We start from the raw sequence: 14253 nt of genomic DNA on the forward strand, positions 1-14253 counted from the left end.
TCTTGTCACAATTTCTTTAAGCTTGTGACTAGATGACGGAGTTATCCGTTTCTCTTTGCTAGATAAGTCAAGATTTTTTTATTCTTACTTCAGTTGGTGGCTCAGTAATCGGAGGTTTAGCTGGTGATTTAAACTGTGCTGCTGGGTCTCTCATGTCAACGGTGTCAGTCCGGGGATGAGCCTTCTCATCTTTACTTTGTTTTCTCTGATGAGTCGACTCAATCTTTGAATCAATGATTCTTTCAATCATCCTCGCAAGATTTGGAGTCATCGTGTTAAGCAACTGCTCCACATTAATTTTAGATGTGGAGGGGGCAGCCGCTGCTTCTGGGTGAGAAGTCGTAAAAATATTATTATTACTAATATTAAAATTACAATTACTTAACTAATTTAAGTTATAATATTTAACTCTTAATGTCATTTATTTATTATAGTCTCCTGACAAAAAACCGTTAAAATTATAGATAAAATAAATTTTAAAAAAACGATAATTTCGTTCCATCCAATTTTTACAATGAACTATGTCTTTTAAAGGGAAAAATTACGGATACTTATTCAGTAAGATTATTTTTCGGATATGTTGAAATACAATAGAATGTATGAATAAAGAAACAGGAAAATATTAGGACGGGTAATTCAAAGGAAGTAAATGCATCATGTAAAAAGATATCATCGGTTAGCGCATGCGCTATCGTTTAAATGATAAGGTAATGTCCCTCCTTCTCGTATTTCGATAGCACGCGCAGATAATGAGTTCCGTTTTCCATATGCACGTGTATGTACGCACGTGATGAAATCTAGGAGAGGATTATTTATTTCATTATCGTTTGAAACGGTTGGCTAATAAAGATTCCCCACTGAGCAAACATAGACTGATAATTATTTTTAATTTATTCTTCTGAGTATAATAATTATAAATTTTGATTAGGTTATTTTTTTATTATTATCAACTACGGAGATCTTGTATCGAGAATAATAAGAGTTGAAACAGTTGAGGAGGAAATAATTCACATAGCGACTGAAGATAGAAAAATTATCATTCTCAAAATTATTACTTAATTATTTAATATAATATTAAAAAAAAATTCTAAATCAATATGGAAAATTTATTTCAAAAAATAAATTACTTTTTAAAAAAAAATTATAAATCATTGTATTGGCAGCTTAGAAAACAATGCACTAAAAGCAATAAATAAGAACCAGTTACGAAAATGAATAAACGGTAGAAATAGAAAAAAATTAAATTAACTGAAGAATTGATCTATCATTTCTTGTTAATGTATAAAGCCTACTGATTCAGAATAATTGAAGTCATTTATTAATTATACTGAAATTTATTTTAAAATTTTTTCATTATAATTTAATATTTTTAAGATTAATAAATAAGTAATTTTTACATATCTACTGGTTTTGTTTTTGGTAAAATTAACTCTTATGAATAATATAATATTAAGAAATAATATTCAGCCGACCTTCGTGGCTGAGTAGATAGCGTCTCCGTATTTCGTTCGGGAAAGCCCCGGGTTCAAATCCCGGTCAGGTATGCCATCTTTCCATACGCTTCCATTTTCCACCGGCCTAATGACCTTAGTTTTTGATGCCCGTTCTTTCATAATAAAAATAATAATAGAACTTAAGATTTGTTAAGAAATTTATTTTTAATTTAAAAAAAAAACTGACAACAGTTTTAGGACAACACAGTTTCCCGGAAAGCCACGTTCCAGGAATTTCCTACAACTGAAGATTATGTCTGATGCACGGCTTATTCACACAACTTAATTAAAAATATTTATCACTTTATTTAAATATAATATTGTTTCGTTTATTTAATTGAATGTTTCCAACTAAAGCGCGCGCGCTACCATATTTAATTCGCATGGGTGTGGCGGTACTAGTGTTGACGGTCGGGAATAACTAAACTAATGTAATTTCATAACTTGCATAGAACAAATTTGGCTTGTACGATCGGAAGACTGGTGTAGCCGCGAGGCTTAACGCACCAGATTCCAAATCAACTGGGCGATCGAGTTCAAGACCCAACCACACCGTATTACCTTTTTACTATTTAAATATTAGTCATTTATTTAATTCTACCGCTCACCTGTTACGTCACAACATAGCAGACTACTAAAGCAGCATTTTTGGGGGTGGGTCTGCGATTTTGCAGATTTTTTTTATCGTTAACAATGTGGGTAAGAAAAATAAGACCTTAATTAGGCGAAATCCTAAAATACTGAGAGTGACCTTGCTCTAAATCAATGACCAATATATGTAAGTAATCTGACCAAGTTTGGTCAAAATCGGTCTTGTAGTTTCTGGAAATATAAGGTGGTTTAGAATCCAACACCGAACACACGTACATACGAACAATAATTTTTTTTTTTTGTCTTCTGTCATTTGACTGGTTTGATGCAGCTCTCCAAGATTCCCTATCTAGTGCTAGTCGTTTCATTTCAGTATACCCTCTACATGCTACATCCCTAACAATTTGTTTTACATATTCCAAACGTGGTCTGCCTACACAATTTTTCCCTTCTACCTGTCCTTCCAATATTAAAGCGACTATTCCAGGATGCCTTAGTATGTGGCCTATAAGTCTGTCTCTTCTTTTAACTATATTTTTCCAAACGCTTCTTTTTTCATCTATTTGCCGCAATACCTCTTCATTTGTCACTTTATCCACCCATCTGATTTTTAACATTCGAACAATAATATCCGGAAAATTTTCATTTGTTTTTTTTTTGGTTACTTAGGTGTCAAAACGTTAAGATCCCGTGAAAACCGCATATGCTCAAATTGGATCGATTACAATATTTCCCTTCTAGAGCTATAGCTTTGCTATAGCGTTAGACTGGAAAAAAAATTGGCAGAAAATGAAAACTAATTTCCAGTTAAGCTTTAACGTAATGCTAATTTCAAAAAAATCGGAATTTAAATAATTTTCTTAAAATATATTCTTATGAGTTTCATTACAGATTTTTTAAAGTTTATTTTATATTTTTAATTTTGTTGTTAATTTTAACTTGACTGCAAAAAAATTCTAACCATACAAATTAAAAAAAGTGATTGCAATAAATGCTAAGCTTAGAAATTCGATGGTTCTTCAGGATAAGGATCGGGGGGCTCGGTGATGAAGGACAGCCCTCTGCGGAGCTACCGTTCGCACGTGCTTGTACGAGTGGGCGGTAGCGATAAGGAACGGGACTCTCGTACCCCCGAGCGAAGAAGAACGAGTCCCGACGGAGATGCCCAACTAGGGGTATCCCCGAAGACCGAGTCCCGGCACCCGGAGTAGAGATCCAGGGACGGCATTGCCGGGCCTGGTGGATCCTACTCTGGGGGCTTGAAGTGGGCGAAAATTGAGAGATCCGACCGGCGGGTCGAGACGTGGAGGCCGATTAGAGTAAAGAACACTCCCCTGGGCTGTGTAATACTTAACTGCAGGATCCGGCCCGGGAAGAAGAACAAAACAAATTTAAAAAAAAAGAGCTAAGAAATACAGGATCTAATAAAAGATGATAAAGGAATACAAAGCAAACACCATAAAATGAGATTAATATTAAACGTTAATTAGATAAGACATTCCAGAACACAGAAATACGTTCTATTTTTTACCCTATAATTTTGTAAGTAATTTTCTAAAAAATTTCCCGAAAAAATAATTTTAATATTAGAATAGTGATATACGAGTATAATTATGTTAAAATAGATTTGCACAATCAGTGCATATCTTGATATCAGTGAAATTATATCTACTAATTTTCGTTTACAAAATATTCTATTTAAGTTCTCTGGAAGAAATTTTCCAAGGGGATCAGAGAATTTTTCTAAAAAATAAATTGAAAAAATAAAACACCAAAATTATTCGATTTAGTAAATAATATTTAAACGTAATAATTGATTAGAACGATTACGAGAACGAATAATTTAGAAGAAAATCAATTAAAATTTTCTTGTTACTAAATGTATTTCAACTATTATGGTAGAGTAGTAGAATCCCTGCCTTTCAACCGATTCTAGGTTCGATTCCCGGCAGATATGATATTTTTTTACACGCTACAAAAAAAAAAAAAATCATATCATATATCCGGAAGTTGTTGTTACAGGATGCCAACCAAAATAAAACTGAATATAAAGGAGTTAATTACATTTGGGATTTCTCTTCTTCAAGTTAGTTATATTATTTGACCTATCTATTCATTGTTTCGAGAGAACAAACTGTTGTAGATGATTTAATTGTCAAAAAAAAAAAAAAATGAGAAACCGACAGTAGCCGAACCGAGTACTCACCGAAATAACGAGCTCTCCTGTCATTCGTTTAAATTATTCATAACAATTAATTATTGCACGAGTTGATTTTAAATTCGTATTAAACACTAACTCGTCATATTTCAACAAATGAATAATCGAAATTGAAGAAATAATATTTTGTTTTAAACTAAATTTTTGTATTAAATTTTTATTTTCTTTTTTTAAAATATTAACAGCAATTGTCATTAGTCCGGTGAAAATTGGAAGTGTATGAAGAAATTCTGACCAGGATTCGAACCCGAGACTTCCGCACAAAATGCCGAGACGCTACCTACTCAGCCACGGATATAACACAATTTTAAATTTAGTAAGATATTTTATTTACCTCACCGGATTGGTCTAGTGGTAAACTCGACATTACAAATCAGCTGATTTCGAAATTTAGATTTCTAAGGTTCAAATCTAAGTAAAGGCTGTTTGTTTTATACGGATTTGAATACTACATCGTGAACAACGGTGTTCTTTGGTGGTTGGGTTTCAATTAACCACAGATTTTAGGAACGGTCGACCTGACATTGTACATTTTCATTTACATTCGTACATGATATCCTTATTCATCCTGTGAAGTAATTCTTACGGTGGTTTCGGAGGCTAAACAGAAAAATAAAGATATTTTATTTATATTGTAATTTTATTTAATCAGTCGGCATTTAACTGGTGAAAAAATTTACGGCATTGACAAAAACTGTTTTTGACAAATAGCCACGTAATGTAGACAAGTAGAGTTCTTTTAAAGATTCAAAATTTATCTTTGTTAATTACATATATCCGGCGAGCATTTTTTTTATAATTTTCTTCTGAATCTCTCTTCAATGTACCCTTATTCAGTTCCATGACTGGAGATTTACGGAAATTAATTAGCTTATTAATATTCTTACGACTATGAATTTCTCTAGTAACAATAATTTTTTATTTTCTAGAGTGCGTAGAAGTCCCGGTAAAAAGAAATACACAGTAATCGAATGGAAAACCTTCTTTTTTATTCCGTTAAAAGTAATAAGCCACTAAATACAGAATATTTATAGAAGAACTCAATCTTTTAGTTTCACATTTATTTAGTCCTTTTTTTATCTTTTATTCTTATAATAATCACTTCATTCATAAAGGGATTAAATGTTTTATTGGGAGTATGATACTCTATGGTGCTGAAACGTGGACGATAAGAAAGGCAGTCAAAAAAAGAATTGAGGCTTTTAAATGTGGGTGTGACGCGAATGATAAATGTCATACGGCAAGACCATGCAACAAATGAAGAAGTATTAAGGATAACCTGAGGAAACAGGAAAATGCTAAAAGTGATTGGAATATAATATAGGAGAAAATATAGGGAAAGGAACTGGCTAGGACATTTTATGAGAAGAAGGTTAATTAATGGATTAGCAATGGAAGGCTTGGTGAATAGAAAGAAAGGAAGACGCGGGAAGAGATTGCAAATGATGGATTGAATTATGGAAAAGGGAAAATATGAGGAAACAAAGGATAGAACAAAGTGGAGTGCAGCAGCCGTAACAGGACCTGCCCCAGTAGCAGAACACTATGAATGAATGAATGAACTCCCAAAAACAATAAAGGAGATAGATCTGGTGATCTGGCAGGCCATTCTACGGGTCCTCTAGATAGGAAAATTCCTATCTAACGATCTGGAATTGTTTCATTTAAAATTGTCCCTTTGAAATATGAAACCGTTTCATTACTATCACTCTGTATTTTAATCTCCTTTTATCGATGAAATAATAATACTTAGGACTAAAATAATTTATTATAAATGTAGAATGAATTAACTCCTGCTAATTATAACGTAATGAACTATTAAAATAAAATTTTGGTAATTGGAATTAGGAAAGGGATAATAACATTTATGATAGACAGTAGCATATTTTTTTTTTTTTTTACATTTTAATGTTTCTTAATACAAAATTTAGATGTAAATAAAGAAACCACCAGAAGAAGAGTTTGTAAACAAAAAGAAGGAAATGTAAAAGAAAAGAATAAAAAAGATTTTTTTCGTAGCTTTTTTTAAATATTATATCTTCACAACTTTTCAAATAAATTACAAAATAATGAAGAATAACTAACGCTTTTCGGTGTAACATTTAAAAGGAGATTCTTATCTCTTCTTTGTATACGGTGGATATTATATATAGCGATGTACATTTTTCACTGATACATCTAACTTAGTTTATTATATGGTCATAAATTTATTTTTTACATGATGTTTTTTTATATATCACTTTATTATTATTATTATTATTATTTTAATAATAATAAAAAGAAATCAAGAAAGAATAAAGGAAATATATTTAAACCAGAAAAGTTTTATTAACCATTTCAATGATTACTTTTACAGTATTTCCATGGTCTTTGTAACTAACACTAATGAAGATATATTTTTAATGACTCTTTTATATACTTTATGCATTTATTAACTTTCTACTATGTTAAAAGAGCTGGTAACTGTGGTGAGTTTTCTTCACTTTATTTTTTCCTCTTTTTTAACGAAGAACTTATTAATAATAAAATTTCTTCGTTAAAAAAAAACTTAAGTTATTTATTTTAATAATAGGATATTCTTTTAAAAGTATACCATTTGCAATTAAAATTATTATAAAAATGAGTTGTAAATTAACTGATTTTTATAAAAAAAGTCTATAATTACTTATTAAAGTTTATTACTTAAAAAAATAAAATAATAATAATAATAATAATGATAAATGAGTTACAGTAAATATTATTGATCGACAACGAGCAGAACTGACTTGAATAAAATACTACCAATCACTCTAACAACATTAATTTCGATCACCTTTACTAATTAATATTATCGGTATCTAAAAGTAAAAAATGTATTCAGAATATCTGTAGAAGAAACGGAAAGAATTTCAGGATATTCTAGAAATAAAAAAAATGATTTCGGTACCAATGATTACTTGTTTAAATACTCAATCTTTTTATTTTTTAAGAATATAAGAATGCTTTGTGATTAAACACCTCGAACGCAAAAAAAAAAGAGTAAATTTCTTTATCACAATGAAAATGATGTAAATTTAACCCGGAATCTGTATTTAATATTACAGCCCATTACCTAGATTTAACTAAATGGGTTTTGGGTTTTCGTGAAAGCAGTTTAATTTTGCTTCCGATGTTTCACATGTGTGGTTAGAATTTTCCAATTAACGTACACGATGCTATTGAGTTCCTGCAATTGCGTGGTTTTCTACCGGGAACCAGGCGTATCACAACAACTTTATGAAACTTACGTTGTTGTATGGCGTTGCAAAATACACGTACTTACTGGTCGAAAGTCAATAAATGTACCGGTACGAGTCTGAAAATTTAGATCCCCTGCATCGTTACCATTATACTTTCACTTCGTAGTTGGGGGTTGGAACTATCAGTGTTGCTCAATGTCACCGTGAATTAGGTATGGGTGCGAGTACAGTGGTCGCTGGAATCTATCAAGTCGACCATAAAGAAATTTATGTCAACTATAATAAACAAATTAGGCTCGGTAAAATTGGGGAAAACAGTATGGACAAGGAGATCGATAAGACGCCAATCTCAAGGCGCAAAAATCATACTGTTCGCGTAAATTAACAAACCCGTAAATTAACAAGGAATAAAGAGATTCGTTTGAAAAAGCCACTGATTTGAAGGGATTAAGTAGTGGCGCCGATATTCCATAAAAATGCCAAAATTTCATATAAACCTAGAACCCTATATCTATATAAAATTTTTTAATCTAAAATTTCTTTGAATAGATTTTTACTGGACTTTTTATCTCGAAAATGAGTCGTTTCCATTCTACAATCGATCTCGAGTTACAGCTTGAAAATATTCCTTTCTGATTTCTGTTCCAAGAAGCTAACCGGGTGATGTTAGGGAACTTGCAGTTCACTAATTGTCCTGGCAGGTAAATTCAGCAGGTCTGGCCTGCCCGTCACGAGGTTCGCTAGCCCCAGGAGGCCTAGCGGTTTGAAGACGGAGCCGGACAAGCACCACTCGGGGAGAACCGCGCCGGCGGAAGACGACCGACGCCGACCCGTCACTACGGATTTCTGGGGGATCACTATTATAACAAGCATTGTAACAGTGACCCAACTGCCGCTGAGAGAAAGCTCGGTCCGATTCCAATGGAGTAGTCGTAACTCCCCAAAGAAGAAGAAGAAGAAGAAGAATACAGAATAATTAGCTTAACTAGCCATGCATAAAAAATCTGAACTAGAATTATGTACAGAAGAGTTGAGAGGAGAGTGGAAGAAGTGTTAGGAGAAGATCAGTTTGGTTTCAGAAAACGTATAGGGACAAGGGAAGCAATTTTAGGCTCAGATTAATAGTAGAAGGAAGATTAAAGAAAAACAAACCAATATACTTGGCATTTATACACCTAGAAAAGGCATTCAGTAACGTAGACTGGAATAAAATGTTCAGCATTTAAAAAAAATTAAGGTTCAAATACAGAGGTAGAAGAATGATGGCTAAAATTTATAGGAACCAAACAGCAACAGTAATAATTGAAGAACATAAGAAAGAAGTCGTAATAAGAAAGGGACTCAGACAAGGATGTTCCCTATCCACGTTACCTTTTAATCTTTACATAAAACCAGCAGTTAATGATGTTATAGAACAATTTAGATCCGGAGTCGCAGTACAAGGTGAAAAGTTAAAGATACTACGATTTGCTGATGATAAAAGGGATTTAAAAGAGACAATGAACGGCATGGATGAAATCCTACGCAAGAACTACCGCATGAAAATAAACAAGAACAAAAAAAAATTATAAAATGTAGGAGAAATAATGAAGATGGACCACTGAATGTGGAAGTGGGAAGAGAAAAGATTATGGAGGTAGAAGAATTTTGTTATTTGGGAAGTAGAATTACTAAAGATGGACGAAGCAGGAGCGATATAAAATGCCAAATAGCACAGGCGAAACGAGATTTCAGTCAGAAATATAATTTGTTTACATCAAAAATTAATTTAAACGTCAGGAAAAGATTTTTGAAAGTGTATGTTTGGAGTGTCGCTTTATATGGAAGTGAAACTTGGACGATCGGAGTATCTGAGAAGAAAAGATTAGAAGCTTTTGAAATGCGGTGCTATAGGAGAATGTTAAAAATCAGATGGGTGGATAAAGTGACAAATGAAGAGGTGTTGCGGCAAATTTATGAAGAAAGAAGCATTTGGAAAAATATAGTTAAAAGAAGAGACAGATTTATTAAGGCATCCTGGAATAGTCGTTTTAATGTTGGAGGGACAGGTAGAAGGAAAAAATTTGCAGGCAGGAAAAGTTTGGAATATGTAAAACAAATTGTTAGGGATGTAGTATGTAGGGGTATACCGAAATGAAACGACTAACACTAGATAGGGAATCTTGGAGAGCTGCATCAAACCAGTCAAATGACTGAAGACAAAAAATTTTTTTTTTAACTGTAATGAAAATTAAGTTGTATGTGTAAGCGGTGCATCAGAAAAAAGCCGCGTGACGGGAAAGTCCTACAATAATTATATTGTCAGATTTTTTTTTTTTTTTTTTTAAATTAAATTGTGTTTTTTTAACTATAATCTTTTTTTTTAACAAAATGATATTTTTTTTAAATGAATTAATACAATAGAGTTATCTATCACCGTTTTTTAAACGATAAATTGATATGATAAACTAATTTCCGCCGTAACTCGGCTGTTTGATATTAATAAACGGATTTAAATAAAACCGTAAATATTTGGCCAGAAATATGATCACAGAATTATTTATTTTCATTATTAGTATTTCTTCGTTAAGATACTTTGCGTTGGTGGAGGTGGTAGTAACAGTACACATAACAGCAGCAGAAGTGGTACCATAATTGTATTACCGATTTTGGACTTTTTTGTCTATGTGTTTAACGAAAATCAAATTAAATAAAATTATTTAATGAAAAATCTTTTTACCCTTGTTAGAAGTGAAAATTTTCAAATAGTCCTATATCGTATTTAGTAAGAATAATACGAAGTCCATGAATTTTTATTACTGTGATTAATACTGGATCACGTTTGACAACGAATTATTTTTAGACAATGGATAATAATAATCTTAAATTTAGAGTAAAATAGATATTTTTCTAAAAATTAAATAGAATTTTTTTAAATATTTTATTTGTATTAAATTTTTTTTTTTGTGGATGTGTTCGTATAAGGCGAAACAGTTTTATCCGCATTATTTTAAGTATAGTATATATATATATATATATATATATGAAGAAAGAAATATAAGATATAAAGAAAGAGAAACAAAGATAGATATGTATAGAAAGATAAGTTAAAGTAAAGAAAAGAGATGCTATGATAGTATGGGCAATCATTTATATCATGAAGCTTACAACATAATATCCCAAAGTCTCGACTGAACATCCTCTATGTCTTCTCCCCAATTTATCTTTGTCCCCCTTTACTTCATCAACGCTTTCTTATTCTTCCCCTTCCATAACTTTAACATCATTTTCTCTCTAGGGTTGAGTAAAGTAAAAACACAAGTAGGACCGCGCCTAAGGATAGTCTGTCCATTCGTTTGCCCGCCACGTTTATTGAAGATAGAGAAAAAAAAAGTGTTATTTTTTAGGGTGAAATGTAATTTTGTAAGAGGAAATGAGATAATAAGAGGTAAAGTGAGTTAACGTTATTGCTGTAATAAGACAAACAAGTATTAGGTAAAAAAAGAACAAAAAAAAAACCCTGAACATTAAATAGAGTAAAACTTGCAAACTAAAAAAAAATGATTCTATCATAAATTAAAATTATAAATTATCTTAGGAAATATTTTCCGTAATAAAATACATAATTCGGGTAATAATTTACTTTTTTTATTAGAATTTATTAATATTATCGCTATTATTACATCTACCCTAAAAATTTTATAAATTAATTAATAATTTAATAAACTAACTAAGCTGCAATTTCATAAGCTTAATGATATACCAGACGAATATCACCGATTATTTCTAATGGTCTTTAGTCATTATTAAGACAAAATTGTTATAAAATAATGACTAATTATGTTGAAAAATAGGGATTATAGTTAAATTGCTCGAATAATCTAAGAAAAAAATTTTTTTTTCTTTGTATATTAATATATTTTACTCTAGAACGACTGCACCAAGATTTACATAAAATTGATATTAAATTATTGGTATAAAAATAATTAGTGAAAATTTTAATAAAATTATTCTAATAATATTTTCTGACAATATACACACGCGAATGCACACACAGACACACACAGACACACACACACACACACACACACACACACACACACACACACACAACATTTTTAAAAATTGAAAAACCAAAATTGTTTTGCAACCTCACGTCATATCTGAGCTGCTTATCGACCGACTTAAACAATTAAGATATTATTTTGTTCACAATTAAAGGTTTAACATCTATTTGACAAATCATAATTCAACAAAAATAATACATAGCATTCGGAAAGTCGCTGTGTAGTATGCTGCAAAATTATGTGGTGCATTCTGTTTTTTCGGCGTTAGTTTGGTTGACCTAAGGGTTCATTGGGCGTTGCTCAGTAATAAACCAAAACGTCAGTTGTTGAGTTGTGACTGAACTTGCTTCGTTTCTTTTATCGGAATCAATAGTTGGCGTGAAACGTAACGGTTTTTTTTCGGTAGATGAACGTATTTTTCTCGTCGAACACGTCTTTCGTGAAGTTGACAAGTATATTGATTTAGTTACGCACAAGTTTTCCGAAAAGTTTCTAAATATTTCTGTTCCTTACCGCAATGAAGTTCGATCTCTTATCAAAAGATTTCGGGTAACAAGTTTTGTTGAAGACGCTGATCGAAACGGAAGATCGCCTAAATTAAACGACCAGAAGCTGCTTGATATTTAAGATGCTATAGTCAAAAGCCCATCAAAGTCGATATGTAAGTTAGTACAACAGCAAGATATCGGACTTGTTAGGCACATAAAGTTGTAAAAAAATAACTGAAATTTTTCCCCTACAAAGTAATGTGTGTTCAAAAACTGAAACTTACAGATCATGCCAAAAGACTAAATTATTGTCAACGGTTTAAACGTTTTATTAACCAAAATTCCGTGGGTATCCTCGACATTACATTTTTTACAGTGAAGCGTAGTTTCATTAGTGAAGGTATATTAATTCACAAAATATACGAATCTGATCGACAACTAACCCCCATGAATTACACAAATAATATTTACACGAAGCAAAAATTTGATTCTGGATCGGTTGAGTAGAACGCGCATTGTGGGTCCGATTTTTCGTTGAAAGTACAGTTAATAGCGAACGTTATTGTGGTATTTTAACAAACTTTATTAGTTAATTGACAAAAGTGGAAATCAGTCATTGTTGGTTCCAACAAGATGGTGCCACAACGCACACAGCAAACAGGTCAATGACTTTTTCCGGAAATTTCTTTTTTTGAAATGTCATTAACTAATCATTTCGAGGGGTTTTTAGCCTGCATGACTGCCCGATCTGACTCGCCCAGATTATTTTTTAGTAGAGGCGGTGAAACAAACAGTATATTGCAACAGACCACCACGATTAACGAACTAAAAACCTAAATAACGACATACGTACAAGATATTCTAGTACTTCAACTGGTTAAAGTATTTGAAAATATATTGAAACGTGTTTTATAGATTTAGGAGAAAGCTATTTTCAACTTTCCAGTCATTGTAATATTCGTTTTTATAAAAGAATGAAACAAAAATATAAATCAATAATTAAAAAGGATTCGTCATTACACTTCTATAATTCCAGTGCACAGCAACTTTCCGAACACTCTGTATTTACGAAGTTATTAATGATTAAAAAAAAAGAAGTAAATTGCCGCTTGATAAAATTTCATACTTATCTTCGTAATTTATAGAATACATTGTTAGATATATGTATAGAAATATATTTTTTATATTTATCTTAATTTAAACAAAAAATAAAAAATGTAGTTTAATTTTTTTCTCTATTTGGATGTCCTGAATCAGTGCTGTAAGTTTGGCCAACGACTCCCGGAACACTATGTAAACAGTACATTATTATTTATATTCCAGTAGGCTTTGGCCTATTCATAAATCGTTAAACATTTTACCGTTTACTAATTGAATAATTGTTTTTTGTCCCAGACTAATAATTATTACAGCCTATCTTTTGCATCTTCCTTTGAATTATTTATGTTCTTCTGTTGATGGGGGGTTGTATTGTTATTCTTCTATTGTTTGCTGATTTAATGAACTATTTGTGGTGCTTCGTTAAAGATTTTTTGGTATGTTAATAAAAAGAATGCGGTATACAGTAACAACTATTCATAGTGTAATGTTTCGTTATACCTATTCAAAAGCCTCCACATTTTGATATGTTTTGTTTTTAATAAACTTCAAAATTTTTACGTTTGTATTTATTTTCTGTAGACTTCATTCATACCATTTTACTCAGTTTTAAATTCTGTACAAGATATGTTTAATAATTCTACATGTTTATTATCCATTTAACAAAGTTATTTTCCCCCTAAAATAACTTTATGCTAAACATACTGTTTTTACATAAAACAGTATGTTTAGCAGTGATCCCAATCAATTGTCTTTTATTTCTTGTTTATTTTTACTAAAAATAGAGATGTGGAACCTGTTTTTTTTCAATATTTTAGGTCATATAATGTATAAAACCACTAAATTTACCCTTTAATTTAAGTCCCAAGAATTAAAGCTGGTTTAATTTTACTGAAGAAAATCTGAAATCAGGGTGAAATCTTTCACCAGCTGATACTCACCAAATAAGCGTTTCCTAGCCTATGTTTATTTGAAATTTTTACCAGTTCTTTATTTTTACCAGAAGAATATGTCTTAAATATTTGTTGCATTCTTCATGAATCATCCTGTATCAGTGTTCATAGTATTATTTATAATTCATTTGTTTTTAAGATGTACCGT

The sequence above is a fragment of the Lycorma delicatula genome, chromosome 11 (assembly GCF_047948215.1).
Source record: "Lycorma delicatula isolate Av1 chromosome 11, ASM4794821v1, whole genome shotgun sequence".
Taxonomy (NCBI): Eukaryota; Metazoa; Arthropoda; class Insecta; order Hemiptera; family Fulgoridae; genus Lycorma; species Lycorma delicatula.